The sequence below is a fragment of the Macaca nemestrina genome, chromosome 10 (assembly GCF_043159975.1).
Source record: "Macaca nemestrina isolate mMacNem1 chromosome 10, mMacNem.hap1, whole genome shotgun sequence".
NCBI classification, from domain to species: Eukaryota; Metazoa; Chordata; class Mammalia; order Primates; family Cercopithecidae; genus Macaca; species Macaca nemestrina.
In genome coordinates, this window is record NC_092134.1 from 43,688,633 (window position 1) to 43,712,250 (window position 23,618).

General features: G+C 40.6%; 1 long non-coding RNA gene across 5 annotated transcripts in view; it reads right to left on the reverse strand.

The window, feature by feature from the left end:
• The window catches only part of LOC105483758 (uncharacterized), an 80,287-nt gene that overhangs the window by 56,078 nt on the left and 591 nt on the right, over nucleotides 1-23,618 (reverse strand). The window contains exons 2-5 of one of the 5 annotated variants that reach the window (XR_011608992.1): nucleotides 23,446-23,576; nucleotides 9,815-9,980; nucleotides 5,723-6,357; nucleotides 3,011-3,211 (exon numbers count right to left, since the gene is read on the reverse strand). This is a non-coding gene — a long non-coding RNA (uncharacterized lncRNA). Of the gene's footprint in view, nucleotides 1-3,010; nucleotides 3,212-5,722; nucleotides 6,358-9,814; nucleotides 9,981-23,445; nucleotides 23,577-23,618 lie in introns of those variants that run through there. The other 4 variants (XR_011608990.1, XR_011608991.1, XR_011608993.1 and 1 more) reach the window with 4 other exon arrangements.

The following is a 23,618-nucleotide window of genomic DNA, read 5'->3' on the forward strand; positions in this document are numbered from 1 at the left end:
AATGACAGCTTCATCCTTGTTCAGGATCAAAACCTCAAAATCAAGTGTGACTTTTCTCTTTCCTCAAATCTCATATCCAGTCCTCTAACAAATCCTGTTGGCTCAATGTTCAAAATATACTCAAACTCTGACCATTATTTACATGTCCACTGCTATCAGTCTAGTCCAAGCTACCATCATTTTTCACCTGGATTATTTCTCCTCTGCAGCCTCTTCTCAAAACAGCTGCAAGATACTTTCAAAATTTGTCAGCTCATGCCACTCTCTGGCCCAATTCCTGCAATGGTGTCCCATTTCATTGAAAGTGAAAAATGGAAATCTTGCAGCAGCCTGGAATTCTCCTTCCCCACATTGATTCCCGGGCTTCACATCAACTCCTTTTTTCTTTTCTCACTTTGAATCACACTGGCCTTTTTGCCTTGAACTTGTTGGGTTCTCTCCTGCCTCACTGTTCCCTCTGCCTGGATTCTCTTCCCCAGCTACATATATGGCCAATATCTTCTCCTTTATACCTTGGCATAAATACCACCTTCTTAGTGATGCTACTCTGAACATCCTATTTAAAACTGCAAGCTTCCCCACAATGCTCCCTCATCCTGCTCTTTTTCTTAAGCTTCCCTTATCACATCTAACATACCATGTAATTTACTCATTGTTTATTATTAATTGGCTGCCTGTCTCCCCTCACTAGGCATCAGTTCCACAAGAACATGGAATGCTTTGCTTACTCATGGAATCTCAAGCATATAGACTAGTGTCTGACACATAGTAAGTATTCAGTGTTTCCGTTTTGTGAATGAAATGATTATTCTGTGATATGTTGTCCTTCCCACTGGCCTATCAGCTATATCTAATTCAAGTCATTGCATTCTTAGGCCTTTAATAATTCTAGGTCTTTAATAAGTGTTTTTGATGGGCTGTTGAGCCAGAAAAATGCACTAATTATGCAGTATTTCGTAAATTTTTTTCATCTAGTTTCTATTTCATGGAAATTTTTGCCAAAAGGTCATCGTTATATGGAGCACCTTTCATTTTATTTTCTTTTTATTGAAGAAGAATACGTGTATAGAAAAGTACAACTATCATAAGTACAGCTTGTTGTAATTTCACAAAAAGAATTCACTCAGATAACCAATACCCAGAGGAGGAAACACAACATTACCAGCCCCAAGATGCCCCTTCATCTTCCCTTCCTGACTTCTGATATTACAAATTAGTTTAACACAGTTTATTTTAAAAACACCATACTCAGATTTCAATAGTTTCAATAATGCTTATATAAAAAACTGACTTTAAAAAATTGATCTGATTTCTCCCGTCACTGACAAAGACAACATAAAAATGGAACTTGTCTTTAAAAAGGCACAAACAGAAGGAATTTATCAGAAGTTCACACTTCAAGATAGACTTTCTGGCAAAATCAATTAAGTATAGATATTGGATATATCTACTTCTACCTCATGTACATTTAGGAAACACCATGAAATACATTACTTGTCAGAAATATATGTCAAGGGCTAAGCTATTGCTTTGTTGCCTTATTGGCTTGTAATATTGATGCTGTTATATCTCTAAGGATTTTCTTAAACCAAGTGAGAAGAAGCTTGATGAAGAACCATTTCACTTAAACTTAAGGGTAAAGAACTGCACAGACGTGGGTGAGCTGTTATTCTTTATCCCCTCACACCCTCAGATCTATTCTCAGCTCTTCTCTTCTCTGCATAAGCAGATGAGTCAGACTTCTTACTGCTTCCCGCCTTTCCCTCAAACCATACCTCTGGTCTCCCCGGGTATTCCCTATGACCATTTGATGAGAAAAAAGGGTGACAGTGGCCTGGTCTGGTTTAATAATTATCTGTCTGGGATGGCTCTGCAAGCCACGGGGAACTCTCCCCATGGACAGAACTTCCGGAAGTACATCTGGTTGGCCACTGACATGAAAGAAGGGATAAGCTGAGGTTTCCTGAAATACACAAATACACAGGCAGGGGCTAATGGGTTGGTCAAATTATTAGGGACCTGGAAGGTTGGTGCCAAGATCACCTAAAGGGAAGTTATGATGGACCTCTAAAAATGGTTAGTCTTTGAGGCTATTTGAGTAGCATATAAATGTTCCCCCAGAGGACATCTACCTCACAGAAAGCTAAATGAGGAGGTGGCCTAGATGACCTATCCCTTGGTTGTAGTGAGCCTCCTTCCTGGCTGCTATGGTCTAAATATTTGTGTCCCTTCAAAACTCATATGTGGAAACTTAATCACCAATGTGAATGGTATTAGGAAGTGAGGCCACTGAGAGGTTAGGTCCCCAGGGCAGTGCCCTTAAGAATGAGATTAGTGCCCTTATAAAATAAATCCCAGAGAGCTGCATAGCCCTTTCCACCATATGAAGACACAGACGGTGGCCCTCTATGAACCAGGAAACAGGCTCCTGCCAGACACAGAGTCTGCTAGAACCTTGATTTTGAACTTCCCAGCCTCTAGAATTGTGAGAAATAAATTTCTGCTGTTTATAAACAAGCCAGTTTATGGTGTTTTGTTAAAGCAGTTGAGTATACTAAGACACTGGCCATGTTTGTGCTTGGGTAAATGTCTCATGTACAAAGTGGACATGGGAATAGGAACAGAGGCAATGAAACAAACAAACGTGGACTTCCTCTCATCACAGCTGATCTGCCACTGTCACTGCTGAGTGCCCAGATTTCTAAAACAGAAGGCAACACCGAACCCTTATTTGGCACTATTTCTTGGAGGTATCAGCCATCCGGGCTGATACTATTGGACCACTTCATTATGGAAGGGGCAGGAATTTGTCTTCATGGGAATAATTACATATACTGGAGAGTAATTTCCCTTTCCTGTGCATGATGCTTCTGCCTGCACTACCATATGTGGTTGATAAGCTGCCTTATTCATCCCCATGTGTCACACAGCATTATCACTGATCAAGGAACTCATTTACAGTGAAACAGCTGTGGTATTAGGCTCACATCATAGAATTCATTGTTCCTACCTGGAAGCAGCTAGATTGATGGAATGATGAAATGTCCTGTTAAAGGTGCATTTATGGAGACTGCTGGGAGACAACATCTCGTGAAGTTGGGGTGCTGTCTTGTAAGTGGTCAGATCAGTGGTTGATGCAGGGTGTTGAATACATGGCTCTGGGAACTCAGGATGAGTAATAACCCACTTCAATAATATTGTCTTCTTGTCCCTAAAACATGGCATGTAATGGGTGTGAGGTTCTTGTGCCCAAGGGGGAGACATATTTCTACTAGGAAACACTGAGAATGCCCCTTCGACATTTCAGGTTGTTCATGACACTGATCAAAGGCAGAGGATTGGGTGTTTGTATGGACCGGTATGATTAATTTTGATTATCAAGGAGAAATTGGGATTTTTGCTATCACATGGGAACAACACTGTATCTGGAGCCCATGGGATTCATTGCACTCCCATGTCCAGTAGTAACGGTCAATGAGAAACGGCAGTAACTCAACAAAGATGGAACCACCTGGATCCTGTGGCAAGGAAGGTTTGGCTCACCCCATCAGGTAAGACACCTTAACTGTCAAGATGCTAGGTGAGGGTAAAGAATTATGGAATGAGTGCTGGGAGGAGGAAGTCAGGATTATTGGATTCGAACTGCTTAGATGTGGAGCTGTAGTATGATAGTTTTATTTATTTATTTTTTACCTTTCCTTGCTGCCTTGCGTCTTGGTGGTGACTAAAGTTACAGTTTAGGTTCCAGGCAGTAATATGACTGAAATACATCATTACTCAGCGATACAGTAGCTGATGAGACTATGTTTTGTCTGTGTTGAGGACCTGAGTTTCTTTGGCTAAGTAAAGGGCTAGAATGGAAACTGAGTGACAATAGGGTGGCCTGGGATGGTTATTCTTAGATCTCTTCTCTGCCCTTTCCTGTCATGCTCTGTGGCCTGGGAGGCTGACCTCTACTAGACCTGTTGTTTCATTTGCTTTTCCTTGCCCTCTGGCAAGAAACCACTGGCAAGAGGCCAGAGGGCAGGAGGAGAGCCAGGCCAGGGATTTTTATGCCCTTCTCTTTCCTCCCTGCCTCACCACAGTTGAGACAGAAGCTCCAGCTCCCAGGCCCAGTGACCTCTCCTGCACAGTTTCAGCTCTTACCAGGCTGGTAACAGCATCCCCTCCCTTTGTCCCTGCGGACCTCCTGTGGTAAGAGCTAATCCTTGACTGTCTCCCCAGCTCTTGTTGGTTCCATTAACCCTGCCCACGCCTCTGTAAATAATCCCTACATGAAATTCTCTCAGCTAAACCCTTTGATGGTGCCATCTGTTTCCTACTAAGTCTTCAGTGGATACAGCAGGAAAAATAGCTGAGAAAGGAGAGAGGTATGGAGGTCAGCTATTGTGAAGTGGGGGAATATTTGAGGGCATATGGCTGGCACATACAGGCCAGAATAAGATGCATTTTCACAGGCTGAAATTGGCCAAGACAAAAAGAGTAATCTTTTCTAGTCAGAGCTCATAGTGTTTTTTTTCTTTCCTTTTCTTTCTCTCTCTCTCTTTTTTTTTTTTTTGTATTGTCAGATAGAGAAAGCCTGCAAAGATGATTGGGATGTGCCCAAGATTGAGAGGTTTTCTGGGTTGCAGGAATTTCTGTTCTAAAACTGCAACAGTCCTAGGCAAACTGGGATAGTTGGTCACCTTAATCTGTGATTATAATCAGGACTTCTGAGTCTTGCCCGGCTGCTCCTGCTGTAGGGACCTTCTAGGCAAAAGGACACTGTTCTAGAACCACTTGGCTCCTCCTCTCCACCCTCAATCAATGGCAGACATCACTTATCTCTCAAGGCATCCTTTCTCTACATGCAGTCTGAGATCTCTCTTAATACATGGTTCAGGCAACCGGTATTAACTGATCAGAGCTGGAATGACAGACAAGAAACTTGCTAACACTCCAGAATCAGAACTTTGGCCCCAAACTCAAAAGCAGGGCTAGACCAAGAAGAGCCTCTAGAGCTCCTTTTGCCCTTGTTTGCTTGGGTCTTGCTGAAGTAAGTAGCAGGGTGGGTGGCATTTTTAGCTCCTTTGCACTTGGCCAATAATTAGATCCTACTCATCTCCATCTTTCCATCTACTGTAAGAACTTCAGGGGCTGACATTGTGTTGTAAGAACAGCAGCTCACACCTTTAACATTAACAATCTGCCCGTTTATTATTCCAAGTGCTGTGTATTTTTAAATGATTTATATGTTAAAGATGAGGAAACAGACAGTTAAATGATTTAAGTGACTTTTCCTGGGTCACACATGTAGCAGACCCAGGACGCAAATGCACTCATTCAGGCTCTTAGTACGGCACTTAGTGCCTCTCTCCTAGTTCCCTCGGATATCCTGCACCTGGCTCAGTGCTTGCCAGGTAGTGAGTGCCAGGTTATTAAATATGTGCTTAAAATTGTTAAATGAACACAAATCTTACCAGGAAATATCTCCCTTTTCATGTTTCCTTTTCCACGGACCCTGCTCTGGTTTTGTTAGACCTTCTAAGCAAAGGCAACCTTTGACTCAGTTGACTACACCAGCAGCATGAGAATAAAACAGAGCAGACAGTGGTCCATTGAAAATGGGCTCAAATCCAGGTTCTATCAGCCTCTTAATCTAGAAGGTGAGAATTTCAATGGTGCTTACCTCCAAAGAGTTGTGCTAAATGAGTCAAGAACTTGGCACACAGTACATACTTACTTTTAGCTTTGATTATTTTAATGGTTATTCTTGCAAATCAATCCAAGTGCAGTAAATCGAAGTGCAAAGGGTAGATTTCCAATTCCAGGAGCAATCCCTTTACTCCTCCAGGCTGTTGCTTCTAGCCGAGGGCTCTTTCCTTGAAGTCTGTTTCGCCCTGATCTTCTGATGCATCTCCTTGGGGGTGAGTGGCGAGAAATCCTTGAGCTCCCCCTAGAGGATGGCGGTGCTCCTAACTTCAAAACCTTCCATGACGCCCCAGGACACAGGATTAAAATGTTTTCTGATATTTTCTGTTTGTTCCTCCAAATGTTTGTTCCTCCTTCTGTGTTGGGTGTTTTCTGTTTGTCCCTCCGAATCCGCTTTTTATCCCCTTTTTACTCTCTTCTGGGCTCCAGGGTGCTGACTTGTATAGATAGACTCTCTTTCTCTCCAACTTTCAGTTTGATTTTAACCAGTGGAACTCATCGACATTGAAGAAGAGAGAAGTTGGGGTATTATTTCCCCAGGCCCCTCCCAGCCAGGCTGCTAAGAGTAGGCACGATCCCTCTACCAAAGGCCACGGCTCCTGCAGACTTGGAGACTCTAAGATCTCTGGTTCCTTGGTGTTGGCTCCCGTGGTTCCCTCTTAAGACCTAGGGACAGAAATGACTTCCTGCTGTTGCTAGCCCATAGCACAGCACCATCCCAGTTTGCTTTCTCTTAATCCTAACTACACCTTGGTAAGTGGTGCCTTTATTAGCTCTCCTCAACTGCCTTGTTTGAGAATGTCATCTGTTTCCTGCCAGCTACTACATGCTGTGTCTAAATTCCTTAACAGTCTCATCTTTCCTCCACCTCCCCAGTACCCTGTGCTCCAATAAACACTACTTACAGTCTCTGTAATATAATCCTGCTGCTTTGTGGCCCATGATTCTCCCACTAATTCTTATATCCGCGGTGTCCTTACATTTTCCCTATCCTCTTCACAACCCGCTCTCCACCCTGGCCCTCATAAAATCTCAATCCCCTTTCCTCATTAAAGGGTTCAATTCAAAGGCCCTGTCTTCTATTCGGTCCTTCCTGATCTCCTTTAGCACACATTTTTTCCCCATCTCACTGACATCCACGCCATTTCTGTCCTATTGAGTAGCAGTCTTACATTTGGTTGGATTCACCTTTTCTCTAGTGTCTATGGAGGGTTTGGGATAGTTTAACTATGTTCCATTGACTGGATTAATACAGGCCTAATCCAACCAGTACATGATATTTCCCTGGCCACAGGGAAATGGCCAACACTTCTTCACGGGTGTTCTACTCAGTGGGAGACTGTAGGGCTTTGTTCTGTGGTTGGTATCCATGCTCCCCACTTCAGAAGTGAACAGGGAGCAGAGAGTTGCACCCGCTGATTGTAGGCATCTGGTGACCAAAAGGAATGTCAATCTGAGGAAGAAACTAGCATGGAGAGAGGGCAGAGTCAGGAGGATCACTAGCAAACAGAACCAGGGCCTTGATCAGATGTGTCCAAAGCTGTTATGCAAGCCAGCTTGAGATGGTTTTTTTGTTACACCAGCTAAAAATATATGCAACATTTATGTTAACAAAAAAGTAACGTTCATAGAGTGCAATTAGAAGACAACTTCATCCTTTTCTTCTTCTGCCTATTCAAACTCATATAAAGGGTTACTTCTTCCTCTTCCTCTGGATAAAACCTTGGTGGGGCCCAAAGGGGAGGGAAGGTCCTATCCTTATCTATTCTTCTGCTGAGAATAAAATGTCTTCCAGTCACCTCTAATTACAAAATAGTTTTCAGTAATTAAAATATCCATTTCTATGTCATAGTCAAACCTCTGAAATTCATTAAACACGAAAGCTTCTCTTGTTTCCTGACTCTAGCCACTAAAAGCTACAGTGGGTGTTGGGTAGAGGAGGAGAATGTTCCTATTTCCTCATCTAACATGGGGAATAGTGGCTTTTTCCTTACTTTCCCTTCTTCTCCACTTCCTAAGAGGTCTCTGGCTCCTCCTGGATTAAAGCAGAGGAAGGAGGAGAGATATGAGGTGAGTTAGGGTCTTATTTATGCAGACACTACAATGTAATATGATGATGGTTCCTTCTCTTTGCATGTTTAAAAGCACCTCTCCATGGGTTTGAGTCCCAGAGACAACTGTTCTCATGGGCACTTCTGTGGGTTCTCTGAGGACCTCATTGGGCAGCTGTGTTCTCTCTCTGTCATTTTTATTCCTTTCTCAGCTCCTGGGGCCCCAACGACCCATCTTCCGATTGGGTTTGTGGCATCCTTTTGGGTTTTCCCAGGCTGCAGACCTGCGCTCTTTTTCTGCCATGCAGCTCACATCCAGTCCTGGAGATACACTCATGCATCTTTGTCCCCATCATCAGTGGGAGAACAGTCTGTTCCAAGAGCAGTCTGGTCTTTTCTCTCTGCCCTCAGAGCAGCCAGCCAGCTGCAGCCTCTTGCCTTTTGATTTCACAGGCATGAGCTGCATGGCTGTCACTGTGCTTGAGGTACTTATCTCGAATATAGTCTAATCTCCTCTTAGCAGGCTTGAGGGAAGAGAGAGATAAGTCCCACCCTTCCCCCATAGGCGTGGGAAGTAGGCCTGAGACACAAACACACTGACATAGTCTCCATTATTTCCAAACTCACCTTTGAGATGGATGTTTGCTGAGAGCCACAAAACTGGTTTGTTGCCCCCTCCTTGAAACTCCCGTTTAGGTATCCTAGCCCTTCCCATAGAAGAAAGAGTACAGACCACCTAATATGTGGAAGCCTTAGCAAAAAAAAAAAAAAAAAAAAAAAAAAAGAAAACAGACAGAGTCCCTCTGTAGCATCCTAACCTACATGAATACTTTACCCCAGGTGGAATTCACTGCTGTATAGATGTTCATCAAAGTACTGGCAGCATATTGATGCACTTGACTTTAAAAGTCAGGGACTGAGTCAGGTGAACAAAACTAGGAACTCATGGACCAAATCCAACTGGTTGGAGAGGTGAGTGATTTATTCTCTGGCTCATGTTTCTATATGGAGGCATTTTCCAGGACTAACAATCCTGGCTTCTCTCTTTTGGCTTTCCCTGTCCTCCTGTGGGGCAGAGTTATCTGGAAAGTCTGGAAGGGACCAGGCACAGCCTTTGCTGCTCTCCTTTCTCTTCATACTTGTGTTATCTGCAAGGAGGGGAATATTCTAGTTTGCTCTCTTGACTGGAGGGTTAGCTCTACCTTGCTGTGGTGAAGGGCTGGATTTGTGGGGAGGACGGTTAGTTCAATTCGGGAGCTTTCTAGCAAGGCTATTTGGTTGTACACTTAAGCCAAATCCTTTATGGTTACATCATCAGTACTGAAGTTGACATTTTGACCTTAATCTGCCTGAAACCTGTATGGCTCAACTGGTTCCACATTCAGGTAAGAAAGAGAAGTCTTATTTTGGAAGTGGCTTAAACACCATCAAAATCCACAGACATTATTTTCTTTTTTTTCCTTTGGCCCACATAGTCTTTAAAATTTTTTCAAATCAGTTTACAACTTTTAAAATTAGGGAGATTTTAACTAGAGTCCTGGATTTCCAGTATATCATGATAATTTCAATGAGTTCACTGGGGTTGCATGCCTTGTGGCAATGATTCCTGAGAGGGGGTCGGGAGGGGAGGTAGCAGCTGCTCCCTTTAGATAAAGCATGTACTTTCCAGCTCTCCCCAGTTCCCAGCTAGTTAGGGTTGCCGCATTTAGCAAATATGAATGCAAGAAGCCTGTTTAAATGTGAAGATCAGATAAACAACGATTTTATTTTTATTTTTTAGTATAAGTAGGTCCGATGCAATTCATGCAATTCAGTTAGGGCACCCTATATTATATCTGGCAACCCCAACTCAATCAGTTTTGTTATCCACTTGGGCCTAGAAGGTAAGTGAGCTTTTCACCCTTGTAGCCATTTTTATTTATCTTTATAAGTACAACACCTAACATACTACCTGGCCCATAGTAAGATGTTCAATAACATTGATGGAATGATTATATAAACATAGCCTGAGGACCAAAATCATATTCCATAGAAAATATCACTAGTCACATAGATGAATAAAGAGTAACAACCTCTTGCTGAGCACAACTTGAATAAAGAGTACACATTTGCAGTTATCTGAGGAGCAGACCTGAGCTGGAATTCTGGACCCTTGACTTGTAGGTGTGGCTTTGTTGCTGACTAGTTGCACAGAGTTGAGCCAGTAAATAAGCCTTCATGGACCTTTGGTTGTCATCTCTAAAAGAAAGGAGAAATGCTTGCTGTCTAGGATTTCTACCAAAGTTAATGTTTTTTATTTTCTTTTGTTCTGAATATAAGTCAGCTTATACACGAATAGGTTACTGTATCACATTCCCAGGTAGTATTTCAAAAACACCTGTTCTAATACAGGTAATAGAAACCTAGAAGCTTAGCTTTTTCAGGAGGCTTTTTTTTTTTTTTTTTTTTTTTTTTTTTTTTTTTTTTAAGACAGAATCTCACTCTGTCACCTAAGCTGGAGTGCAGCACCATCTCACCATCTCAGCTCACTGCAACCTCCACCTCCTGGGTTCAATTGATTCTCATGCCTCAGCCTCCTGAGTAGCTGGGACTACAGGTGCACGCCACCACGCCTGATTAATTTTTTGTATTTTTAGTAGAGATGGGGTTTTGCCGTGTTGGCCAGCCTGGTCTTGAATTCCTGGCCTCAAGTGAGGCCTGCCTCAGCTTCCCAAAGTGCTGGGATTCCAGATATGAGCCACAGCTCCTGGCCCTTTTTCAGGGCTTTAAGATGCCATCAACTGATATGCACCATGATTTGATAACAGCTTCTTAGGGGAAAATATATCAATTACTACATCTCACACCAATTCAAGAAATTTAAAAAGTGATTTTTAAAAAGTACATCTTGTAATGAAGAAATCTCGGTATACTATATATGATTCATTTTAGGGTACTGACAATTATTTAAAACCTTATGGACACCAGGAGATCAACTCATGGTGAATCAACATTTATTAAGCATTTAACAAATGCCAGGCACTATACTAAGTGCTTTCCTTTAAATATGCATTTCTCGTATCAGTATTCTTAACATTTGGGCTTGATTCTTTGTTGTGGAGGCTGTTCTGTGCATTGTAGGATGTTTAGCAGCATCTCTGATCTCTATCCACCAGATGCCAGTAGCACCTACACTCTTAGTTGTGATAACCATAAGTGTCTCTAGACATTGCCAAATGTCCCATGTGGGAAACTTGTCCCTGGTTGAGAATCATTAGTTTAAATTACTCTGTTGAATTGGGTAGTTCACCACAATCCAGCAAGGTAAAGTCTTTGCAGTCTTCACTGTGTCCACACCATGCTCTGGTCTATGCAGACCTAGAAGAAGGATGAATCCTCTGCCAGTCTGTTTCCTACTTTGCCTCCAGGTTACACAAGCATAGCAGCCTGTGCCCAACTGTCTCACCAGGCTCAATTTAAAATCCAGCTGCTTCTGCTGCTTCCTGAGTCCTTTCTCTCCATGAGACTCAGACTAGGTCTGTGAGGCTGGAGAAGCAAAGACACCACAATGCCGCCCTCTGACCTGTGTCCCTTCTCCCTCTTTTGATAAGAGTGTTTACCTAACCCTTAGGAAGGTCAGTAGATGGAGGGATATAGCTCTAACTTGCAATAAACACGATCTGTCGGGCAGAAGATGGTAATAATATCTACATTACTTCTGTAGTGCTAAATTCTAAAATGAATGCCACTTATTTTATGGAAATTAATGGAAATTTCCAGTCTCCTCTCTTTTCCCAATTACTTATTCATCTTAACTTGAAAACGTGCTAGTACTTAACTTTTTCACAAACAGCATAGCTGAATCCTTTACTGATCATTGATGTCTGGGTTGTAATGTTTTCATTCTGATCTTTAGTTATGTATCTGAATCTGTGCATTCTCAGAAAGCTGTGAGCCTCTAAATCAGTAATCCTTGTGAGAATGAGGACACAACATCTTGGAGCAGTATGCCAGAATCACCTGTGGGGCCTTTATTTAAAAATAGAATAAAATCTCAAGCCGGGCATGGTGGTTCGTTTCTGTAGTCTGAGCTACACCAGAGGCTGAAGTGGGGGGATCACTTGAGCCCAGAAGTTCAAGGCCACAATGAGATATGACAGCACCTGTGGATAGACACTGCACTCCAGTCTGGCCAACATAGTAAGACTCCGTTTCTAAAATAATTTAAAAATAAAAATAAATTTAAAAAAAACCTCAAGCCTATGTTTTCTGCCTTCAATCTCTATCCCCAAAACAAAATAAAGATTATGACCCATCACTTGCTTCATCCAGGGGTGTGTGGCCTCAACTGAGAATCAAAGCTCTGAGTGCATGAACTTTCACGTGTGTTGAGGGATAAAAATGCCTGAAAAACTGACACACATTTCTTAATTTTCATGTAGAAAAGGTCTTGATATTGCCAAGTTATTAAAAGGCATGAACTGCATTCAATATTCAATCCAAATTCCTCCAAGTGTTAGACTGTGTAACTTTCCACAACTTTCTTCGTGCAGGAGAATTATATTTCTCTACCAGATATGTGACTTTCCTTGGTCAAGGAAATCTTAGAAAGCCATCGTGGGAATCATCTGCTCTCTTTTCCAGCTGCCAGTCACCAATAATGTATCTGATAGTGGCTTCGCTGACAGCCTATGTCCTGAAGTGAGGATAACAAGGACCTGAGAGTTGAGCCCTTAGTTGACTTCTGATGGCAACATAATGTGAGCAGAAAATAGAAGACTTCCTTGTTTTTTTTTTTAATAAGTATTCCTTGAGCATTTATTTACAGCACATTTCAATAAAAGACTCTGCATTATTAATACACAAGTCTCTTTTTCGCTTTTCTGTAAAGAAAAAATGAATTTAGCCATCAACAATTGGCCTGAAACTTATCTAAGTTCTGCATGGTTGGAATGTTTTGCCAACTTACATTGGACTGAGTTACATGGGATTTTTTTTTTTTATTATTATACTTTAAGTTCTAGGGTACATGTGCATAACGTGCAGGTTTGTTATATATGTATACTTGTGCCATGTTGCTGTGCTGCACCCATCAACTGGTCAGCACCCATCAACTCGTCATTTACATCAGGTATAACTCCCAATGCAATCCCTCCCCCCTCCCCCCTCCCCCCTCCCCCCTCCCCCCTCCCCATGATAGGCCCCGGTGTGTGATGTTCCCCTTCCTGAGTCCAAGTGATCTCATTGTTCAGTTCCCACCTATGAGTGAGAACATGCAGTGTTTGGTTTTCCGTTCTTGTGATAGTTTGCTAAGAATGATGGTTTCCAGCTGCATCCATGTCCCTACAAAGGACACAAACTCATCCTTTTTTATGGCTGCATAGTATTCCATGGTGTATATGTGCCACATTTTCTTAATCCAGTCTGTCATTGATGGATATTTGGGTTGATTCCAAGTCTTTGCTATTGTGAATAGTGCCACAATAAACATATGTGTGCATGTGTCTTTATAGCAGCATGATTTATAATCCTTTGGGTATATACCCAGTAATGGGATGGCTGGGTCATATGGTACATCTAGTTCTAGATCCTTGAGGAATCGCCATACTGCTTTCCATAATGGTTGAACTAGTTTACAATCCCACCAACAGTGTAAAATTGTTCCTATTTCTCCACATCCTCTCCAGCACCTGTTGTTTCCTGACTTTTTAATGATCGCCATTCTAACTGGTGTGAGATGGTATCTCATTGTGATTTTGATTTGCATTTCTCTGATGGCCAGTGATGATGTGCATTTTTTCATGTGTCTGTTGGCTGTATGAATTTCTTCTTTTGAGAAATGTCTGTTCATATCCTTTGCCCACTTTTTGATGGGGCTGTTTGTTTTTTTCTTGTAAATTTGTTTGAGTTCTTTGTAGGTTCTGGATATTAGCCCTTTGTCAGATGAGTAGATTGCAAAAATTTTCTCCCATTCTGTAGGTTGCCTGTTCACTCTGATGGTAGTTTCTTTTGCTGTGCAGAAGCTCTTTAGTTTAATTCGATCCAACTTGTCAATTTTGGCTTTTGCTGCCGTTGCTTTTGGTGTTTTAGACATGAAGACTTCCTTGTTTTAAGCCACTGAGATTTCAGGGTTGTTTCAGCAGCATAACTTAGACCTTCGTGACTGATACAAAGGGCCAGAGAGATCATTTAGGCCTGTGAATCAGACCGTGTACAAAAATAACAGAAGGAAGTGTACTGAGTCAAACTGAATATTTGGCTCACCTATAGGAGTTTAAATTTTAAAGAATGTTTGAACACATTAATGACCAAACAAAACATATCAGTGGACTTGTTTCAGTCAGTGGGCCACCCATTAGTGAGCAAGGTTACAAGGTTATAGAATAAAAGCTGTTTTTTCAATAATATAAATACAATGAAAATGGCTCTGTACAAGATCACTAAATGGAGGGACGGGCACGGTGGCTCATGCCTGAAATTCCAACACTTTGGGAGGCTGAGGCGGGTGGATCACGAGGTCAAGAGATCGAGACCATCCTGGCGAACATAGTGAAACCCCGTCTCTACTAAAAAATACAAAAACTGACTGGGTGTGGTGGTGTGCACCTGTAGCCCCAGCTACTTGGGAGGCTGAGGCAGAGAATAGCTTGAACCTGGGAAGTGGAGGCTGCAGTGAGCCAAAATCACACCACTGCACTCCAGCTTGGTGACAGAGCAAGGCTGTCCCCCCCCCCCAAAAAAAATCACTAAATGGAGTAAACTACAGTAATTTTTATAACTGAGAAGAAACCCTAGGGTGGCCAAGTTTAAAATATATTCATATATTATGTTAGAAATTGTTGAGATTTGGAATTTTCTTTTTAGATAGAAGAACCAATCTTTAAAAGAATCTGGTTTCTTTCTACTAAAATCACAACTCTATTGTAATACACAGTGAAGACTTTTAAGATTTTAAAAAATTCTCTAATTGTTTCACACAGATATTATCTCTTCCTCTTTTAGTCCCTCATTAAGTCACAACATTTTATTGGGTGCCTACTATGTGCCAGTCATTGTTCTGACATATGGTGGATTACCAAGAGAATGTCTCTGCCCTCACGGAGTTTATATCCTGGTGATGGTCCCACAGGTGGTTCTGACATACTCCCTCTGCAGGTTTTGCCCTCGTTCTCATGGGGATTACTCATAGAAAATGTATATTTCAGGGAGAGATAAGTGGTTGTTCATGCTCGCTTTTTTAAAGAAAAAATATCTTTTTAAGTATAAAAATCAGTGGTTTATTAGTACATTTATCAAGTTGCAGAACTGTCACCACTATCTAATTCCAGGATATTTCATCACCCCAACAAGAAGCCAGTCCCTGGCAAACAATCCATATTCTGTTGCTACGTATTTGGCTATTCTGAACATTTTATATGGATGGAATCATACATTGTGTCTGACTTCTTTACTTAGCACAGTGTTTTCAAGTTTCATCCACACTGTAGCATGAATCAGTACTTCATTCCTTTTATTTGCCAGGCATATAAATGTGTATGGATGCAGCACATTTTATTTACCCATTAATCAGTTGATAGACATTTGGATTGTTTCCCCTTTTGGCTATTGTGAGTAACGCTGCTATGAACATTTGTGTCTGCATTTTTATGTGGACATATGTATTCAATTATCATGGGTACCTACCTAGGAGTGGAATTGTTGACTGATAGGGTAATCCTATATTTAACTTTTAAAGGAACTCCCAAATTCATGAAGCCAAAAGAATTACCATAGGGCTCAGCAATTCCATTCCTAGATATAAAGCAGTTGTACAATTTTACATTCCCACCAGCAACTTATGAGAGTTTCCATTCCTTTACATCCTCACCAACACTTGCTATTATCTGGCTATTTGATTATAGCTATTACAGTGAGTGTGAAGTAGGTTTTGTGATGTTGATTTATATTTCCCCTATTGCCTAATGATGTTGGGCATCTTTTCATGTGCTTATTGGCTATTTATATACCTTTTTGGTGAAATGTCTATCAAATATTTTGCCCTTTTTTAGCTGGGAGGAATATGTGTTTGAAGAAAAATGAAAGTTTAATGACATAGAGAACGAAAGGAAGGGCTTATTTTGAAAATGTGGTAAGAACTAAGTGAAGTGAAAGAAGTGAGTCTTGAAAAGATTTGGGAAAAGAGTATTTATGGCAGAGGAACTAGCAAGGGCTGTGAAAAAAAGTATAACACAGTAATGGGATAGAAAATGACTGGAAGGCAGAGCCACAGCAAATAGAGTGGTCTAGGACAGGGATCCCCAACCCCTCGGCCATGTACCCGGTACTGGTCTGTGGCCTGTTAGGAACGAGGCTGGATAGCAGGAGGTGAGCAGCAGGCGAGGAAGCCAGCATTACGGCCTGAGCTCTGCCTCCTGTCAGATCAGCAGAGGTGTTAGATTCTCACAGAAGCATGAACCCTATTGTGAAATGCACATGCAGGGATCTAGGTTGTGTGCTCCTTATGAGAATCTAATGCCTGATGATCGGAGCTGGAACAGTTTTATCCTGAAACCATCCCTCACCTCCATTCCCCTGTCTATGGAAAAATCGTCTTCCATGAAACTGATCCCTGGTGCTAAAAGGTTGGGGACTCTAGGAAGCCTCTTTGAGGAGTAACATCTTAGCCAATACCTGCTAGCCATCATCAATTCCATCTTGCCCTCATCTCTCTCATCATAGTCACTTGGAAGGTCTGAGTGATGCTTCACATAAACTGACCTTCAAATGCATAATCTTAGGATTGAGATGGAGAGGGAATGGGGGAATGTACCCTCTTTTCTTTCTAGTGGGAAAAGTAAGTAGAAACCTATTACAACTGTCAAAATAAAAGGAATTGGCTAGGTAAATTGTAAATTATTACCATGAATTGACATTTTTTGGAGACACTAAAAGCTATGGCATTTTTTTTTTTTGTAAAAAGGGAAAAATGAAAGTCTAAGCCCTAGAACATAAGTTACCAGATTCTTAGAATATGTAAGATAGCCATTCACCAGGTACTGTTGGTTCAGGACCAAGGACAGCATCTAAGTTTTTTTTTTCTGCCCCCCTTCCCCTGCTCATTTTAATTACGCCATACCCAAACAAATATCTCTTTATGTTTCTACTGCTGCTACTCCAATAATGCCAGAATCTATCAATTTTTGCAGTGCCTTCCATTTGGGGGAAGAGCATTCATGGCAGAGGAACTAGCAAGGGCTATGAAGAAAGTAAAACACAATAATGGGATAGAAAATGACTGGAAGGCAGAGCCACAGCAAATAGAGTGGTCTTGGACAGGGATCCCCAACCCCTGAGCCACATACTAGTACGGTCCTGTAAGGAACCAGGCTTCCACTGTACTGAAGGTCATCCCATGACTGTGATGCCTTTACTAATGTGCATTCTTTCAACACTTTACCCCTATTATCTTCACTGAAATAACATACACATAACATTTACCATTTAACCATTTATAAGTGTGTGTAGTTCAATGATATGACATATATTCACATTGTTTTGTAACCATCACCACCGTCCACCTCCAGAACTTTTTCAGTTTCACAAACTGAAACTCCACACACCCATTGAACAATAATTCCCCATCTTCTCTCCCCGCAGCCCCTGGCAAATGGCAAACACCATTCTACTTTCCCTTTTTTTTTTTTTTTTGAGATGGAGTCTCGCTCTGTCACCCAGGCTGGAGTGCAATGGCATGATCTCCGCTCACTGCAACCTCTGCTTCCCGGGATCAAGCGATTCTCCTGCCTCAGCCTCCCGAATAGCTGGGATTACAGGTGCCCACTACTGCGCCCAGCTAATATTTGTATTTTTAGTAGAGATGGGGTTTCGTCATGTTGGCCAGGCTGGTCTCGAACTCCTGACCTCAGGTGATTCGCCCACCTCAGCCTCCCAAAGTGCTGGGAGCCACTGTGTGAGCCAACGCGCCCAGCCCATTCTACTTTCTGTGTTTCTCCTTACTACCTTTTTGTTTACTCTGCTGATTGTTACAGGATGGTTCATTGGCAGCATAAGCATCACACCTAGGAACCTGTATTTACTATAAATGTAAATTATTGCACCCCATTCCAGACAGACTGAAACAGAAGCTCTGGAGTAGAATCTGCATTATAACAAGTCCTTTGGATGATTCTGATGCCCGCTAAAGTTTGAGAACCATTGATCTAGTGGTTTTAAATGTAAAAATCAGTAGTCTTTAGTACTTTCAAGTTGTAAACTTACCCCACTAATTCCAGAACATTTTCATCACCCTAAAAAGTTTCCATTTTTTCATTAGTAATCCCTCCCCATTCTTTCCTCCCCCAGTCTCTGGCAACCATTAATCCACTAATTCTACCACTTTAAAAAATCACAATTGACGTCCTTCTTCCCCTGTAAGTCTTTCCTGATACAAAAACATTTCCAAAGACCAATCAAATGTCTTAAGTACATTTGACACTATTGAAATACAATAATATGGTTATTATATATTTTATAACATTCCCATGGTTATGATTGAGCTACTGCTTCACATAACTTTCATTGATTGTTTCATGTGGTGAGTCTTATTTCCCTAATTAGATTCTAAGCTGTTTGACCTAAGCATCCCCATCAAGGGATGAATGGATACAGAAAATGTGATATATATATATATATATACACATATATAATGGAATACTATTCAACCATGAAAAAGAATGAAATCACGTAATTTGCAGGAACATGAATAAAACTGGAGAACACTATGTTAAGTGAAATAAGCCAGGCACAGGAAGATAAACATTACATGTTCTCATTCATATATGAGAGCTAAAAAAGTTGATCACATGAAGATAGAGAGGGGAATGGTAGATTCTCTTTCTCCCAGAGAATGGGAAGGATGTGTGGGTGGGAGGAGGGAAATGAAGAGAGGTTGGTTTACAGGTACAATCATACAGTTACATAGAAGAAATAAGTTCTAATATTTGAGAGCAGAATCAGGGGACTATAGATGACAATAATGCACTGTACCAAAATGGCTAGAAAAGACAATTTGAAATGTACCTGACATATAGAAATGATAAATCCTCGGGTGATGGATACCCTAAATGTCCTGACATAATCATTATACATTCTATGCATGCAACAAAATTTCACATGTACCCCATAATGTACAAATAGAGTGTATTGATAAAATTACAAAATACGTTAAACTATTGGAGGACAATGATCATGTTTTCTATTTATTTTGTAGACTTTTTCAGTAAATATAGAGCTGACCAGCCACAATGTCAGCTTTCAATCAATGCAGAAAATATTTATTGTGCCTCTACTATGTGTCACAGATTGTGCTGCCTATAGAGTGATACTAAAATAAGTAGAATGCAGTTCTTATCTTTACTGACCTTTCACTATGGTAAGTGCTGGTAGACACAGAAACATAATGTGGATGTAAATGCAGCAACATAAAATAGTGCTAAGTAGAACTCTAAGTTGCATACCATCAGGACCCAAAGGAAAAATAGTAAGTTGTATTTTTATAAGGAGGAATAGGTTCAGAGAAAGAGGATTTTACATAAACATATCTTCCCTGAGATACATTTCTTTGTGTATAAGTTGGAGCAAGACAGTAGCACAGGCATTCACGAGTACAGAAACAGCTCTAGCAAAGGCTCCAAAGGGCGTAGTTAACTGCAATGGCTTAAGGACTGGCCCAGGGGAGATGAGTGGTTAGATATAAAATAGGACTTGGTTTGAGGCATTTAAAAGTGAACTAAAAATGCATTTTAAAGAAGATCTATGGCACGATATGCCAGTGGTTCCCAAATGTTGATGCATATTATAATCACCTAGAAAGCTTGTTTGAAAATAGATTTCTAGTATTCACACTAGACCTTCTAAATGAAAACCTCTGGGGTGAGGACTAAAAATCTTTACTTTTAGCAAGCTACCCTGGTGAATCTTATGTAATTTGTTGGTAAATGCAGGGTGGACAGGTGGAGGGGAGAAATTTTGAAGTTAGAAAGCAAGTTGGTGTTACTGAAATATTCTAGAAGGCAGAAGGCAGGGTCTGTGGAGTGACAGGAGCCATTGGACAGAAAGATAGGAAGATAAAATATATGGTGAGGAGCATGCCTGTAATCCCAGCTACCTGGGAGGCTGCTGCAGGAGGATCACTTGAGCTCAGGAGTTCAAGGCCAGTCTAGGCAGCCCATCGTGTATATATATATGTTGAGGATGTAGTTGATAGGACTTGGAGACTGAATGTTGACTTAAATGAATCATGCAGTTTTCAAAAATGTAATGCATTATTGATTCAAACCCATCTTGTACTTTTCCATGTGCTCTCCTATACTTTGGAGGAAGTGTATCAATAAGGGAGTTCCCCTGCCTGTAAACAGGCTCAAAGTATGTTCACTCCAAGTGCTATATAGTAAGGTGAACAGTAGATGGCACTTTTGTACTACGCTGAATTTCCAAATTTGTAGACCAAGGAAGAACCAGTGCTAAAATAAAAACAACTCTTTGTAATGCCCAAGTAAATAAATTCAATTTCTGTTTTGGGAGAACTGGAAAAGAAGGGCTAATTAGAGGTCGGTTTGTCCTACTTAGTACCTGGCCTGCAGTAAAACCTTGTAGGTTTTTAAATACTGATCCTGCTTGTGACTCCCACTCATATAAATGATTAGGTTGCAATCCAGAGAGGTCTAAATAATCATTGTAGCAAGTGGAATTAGGCTTGAGGTTAGAAAAAATTTCTCCAACTTAGACCACATTTCCAAATTTCTACCTCTCAGCTTTCACTATTTGCAAAGGTGAAGAAAAGCAGAAAAGAACAAAATCAACTATGGAAAAGAACAATGGGAAGGGCAGTTTAGAGTAATAAGTGAGGACAGTGGAATGAAAATAAAGGAGATATTACTTTCATTTTGTAAAACTTATTATTAAAATCTTGGCAAAAATGCAATGTTTTATACATTTATAGTACACTTGCAATCACACAAAAGTCATGACAGTGATTAAGAGAGTGGATTCTGAAGGCACACTGTGAGTGTCTAAAAATCTCAACTCTGCCACTTCCTAGCTAGCAGTGTGCCTTGGGCAAGTAACTTAATGTCTCTGCATATCAATTCACTCATCTATAAAACGGAAATGGTAATAATAGCACATCTCTAATAAGATTGTTATGATCACTAAATGTCAAAATCTGTAAGGTACTTAGAAAAGTCCTAGCATGTAGTGAAAACATAGGTAGGTATATTAGTCCATTCTCACGTTGCTATAAAGAACTACCTGAGACTAGGTAATTTACAAAGCAAAGAGGTTTAATTGGTTCATGGTTCTGCAGGCTGTACAGGAAGTATAGCTGGGGAGGCCTCAGGAAACTTACAATCATGGTGGATGGCAAAGGGGAAGCAGGCACATCCTACATGGCTGGAGCAGGAGGAAAAGAGCAAAGGGGGAAGTGCTACACACTTTTAAACAACCAGATCTCATGATAACTCACTCAGAACAGCAAGGGGGAAATCCACCCCTGTGATCCAATCACCTCCCACCAGGCCCCTCTTCCAACACTGGGGATTACAATCCTCCGTGAGATTTCGGTGGGGACACAAATCCAAACCATATCAGTAGGTGACAAATTTTTTAAGATAAACGTTAGGTGATAGGAGTAATAGGTAGTTTCCCTCCCATCTTTTAAATTTAAAACATGTGTTTCCTGATAACTGAGAAAAAAAGTAAAAACTAAACTTTTACTAAAACAGTTAAATAAAAATCTATACTTTTTTTTCTTTTGAGCTAGTTTCTAAATCTCCAACTTCTTCCTTTTTCTGCTTCTGCTCTGCCCAATATTAGATACAACATGGCTATGAGTAATACTGAGGTCCTGATTACTCTTCAGCTTCTGGTATTATTATTTTATTATTGTGGTGAAAAACTTGTAATGAAATTTACCACTTTACCCATTTTTAGGTGTACAATTCACTGGCATTAAGTACATTCACAATGTTGTGCAAACATCACCACTATCTATTTCCAGAACTTCATCATCCCAAACAGAAACTCTGCACCCATTCAACAGTAACTCCCCAGTCTCCCTTACCCCCAGCCCTAGTAACCTCTATTCCACTTTCTGTCCTTACGAATTCACCTATTCTAGGTACCTCATATGAGTGGAATCATACAATATGCTCCTTTGTGTTTGGCTTATTCACTTAGCAAAATGTTTTCAAGGTTCATCCATGTTGTAGCTTGTATCAGAATTTCATTTCTTTTTATGGCAGGATAATATTTCCTTATATGTATATATCACACACATTTTGTTTATCCATTCATCTGTTGGATACTTGGATTGTATCCACTTTTTGGCTATTGTAAATAATGCTTGCTTTGAACACTGGCATCTGTTGGAGTCTCTGCTTTCAATACTTATGGGATATACCTAGCAGTGAGATTGCTGGATTATAAGGTAATTTTAGGTTTAACTTTTTGAGGAACTGAAAATTTTTTTAACAGAGCTACATCATTTTACATTCCCACCAGTATCCAGCATTATTTAAAAATAATTTTTAAATATATTTGGCAGGCTTTTAAAATAAGTCAAGCCTAAACTGGGAATATGTAGCAAAACTAAGAGTCCTGCAACAGTTTGCTGACAAGTTGCTGGTATCAACACTCTCAACATATCATCTCCTAGACTAATGTAGTGTTTCTCAACATAGACAGCTGAGACTCCCATAGTAATCATCTATGGAGCTTGTTACATCAGAAGGGCCCTGGATCCCACCTTGTATATGTTGATTCAGCATCTCTGGAAATGGGGCCCCCAAATCAACATTAGAAATGCTAAAGCATGAGAGTCATCAACCCTAGATTGCTGAGTTCTTGAAGGTAGGGGAAATATCTTAGTCATCATTGTGTCCCTCAAGGCCAAACATACAACAGATATTTAACAAGTGTATACTTAAATTAACTAACACTGTAATCTAAAGCCTACCTGTTTAGTTGTTAAGTACCATATTTAATAAAATTAAACTCAATCACTAGACAACTAGGGAATCTGTAATTAAGGTGTGTAGCATACCTTTCATTTGCATAAAACACGTATCTTACCAGCTGTGCTCTATCATGCCTTTTGATGTAGCTAAGGATCTTTACACTATATGTAATTTTCAGCTCAGAACACACTTTGAGGCAGGGTTAAAAAAAAAAAAAAAAAAAAAAAAGGATATGGACTTGGAATTAGAAGAACTGCCTGTGTGACCTCTAAGACCAATATCTAGGAATCAAGTTTATAACTTGGAAACATTGAAAACATTTTGTAATTCTACCAACTACATTGTTTGACTGAAGCACAAATGATACTATGTGTGACAAAGTCTGCTGTAGAAAGGTGGTCTCATAACAACAACAACAAAAAAAAAACAAACCAAAAACCATGTTTCCAAAAAGTTTAGTGCTCTAAGGTATACGCAAATCAGCAAATGAGATTGGAAACATATCGCAGAACATTATTAAGTGTATGCACGACATTTATTCATTCACTCATTCATTCATCACGCACATCCAGCATCTATATCAATATCCCGCAGGGCACTGTGTGGAAAAACAGTGGTTAAATAAATTCAAATCCGCCCTCCGGGGATTTAGTTCCTTTTAGTATATTAATAACTAGCAAGCTGCCCCACTTCAAAGCTTTACGTCAACAAAATAAGCGGTAGGGGATTACCTTAAACGTCACGGGTGCTGTCTCTTTAAAACATAATAGAACTCTGATTGCATCGATCACAGGCTCACAACTCCCTTCCATTCATCGCTCTTATTCCCGTCCTGGTTACTATCCCGCTTCCTGACGTCAAACTACAGGGAACGCGAGTGTTAGTAAACATGGCTTTGGTGTGT